Genomic DNA, 937 nt, shown 5'->3' on the forward strand with positions numbered 1-937 from the left:
TACACATTATATGTTTTAAATACATTCAGGAAGTTTTTTATATACTTGTTTAACATTTTCTAAATACATAATTGAAATTTTTGAAAACAGATATAGGATGTCTTCTTCTTTTAATACACATTGTACATTTTTTACACAGCTGGTACATTTTATATATACAGGTTTATTAATTTACAAATACATGATTAAAAATTCTTAATATATATATATATTTTTTGATGTGTACTTTTCCCATAAATGTTGTACATTTTTTTGTAGATCAGGCACAGTTTTTATATACATGTTTAAGATTTCTAAATACATGATTACCATTTTTTTCATTTGTATGTGTTGATGTATTTTTTTCCATATGCAAACAATTTTCGTATAAATTAGAAACATTTTACTGTACATGTTTAGCTATTTTCTAATGCGGGATTAAAATTTTCAACTTTTTATATATAGTTATTTTTATAATATATATATTCAGAATATTTTTTAAACAAAAGTTAAAAACAAAAAAATGAAAAGAAATGTGAAAAACAAAACGAAAGAATGTAAAGCGCTGGAGGCTCGTGACCGCGCTGGGCTCGCCCAATTTGGCAGCTGCATGAAACCAGACGTCCTACTGTCTCGCATTAAGCGAGAAATAAGCGCTCCCCTAGATTTTGAAAGATATCAGTAGTCGAATTTTCGAAAAGTTCTTGCGAAATTTTCTCATGTAACTTCCAGATTATTTTAAAAGTGGAAGATTTCCAAAAACAGCTACTAGGTTTTTTTTGCAGTTACCTAGTTTTTATAAATAGTTGACAGGTTGTTTCGAAAAGTAGCTACCCAATTACTTAAGAAACAACCATCGTTTTTCAAATAGTTTCCCAGATATTAGGAAGACATGTACCTAAAGCAAGTATGCACACTTGTCATAGATACAATTTCCCTAAAATAAAATAAATCAATC

Source organism: Triticum dicoccoides, chromosome 4A (genome assembly GCF_002162155.2).
Source record: "Triticum dicoccoides isolate Atlit2015 ecotype Zavitan chromosome 4A, WEW_v2.0, whole genome shotgun sequence".
In the NCBI taxonomy this organism is placed as follows: Eukaryota; Viridiplantae; Streptophyta; class Magnoliopsida; order Poales; family Poaceae; genus Triticum; species Triticum dicoccoides.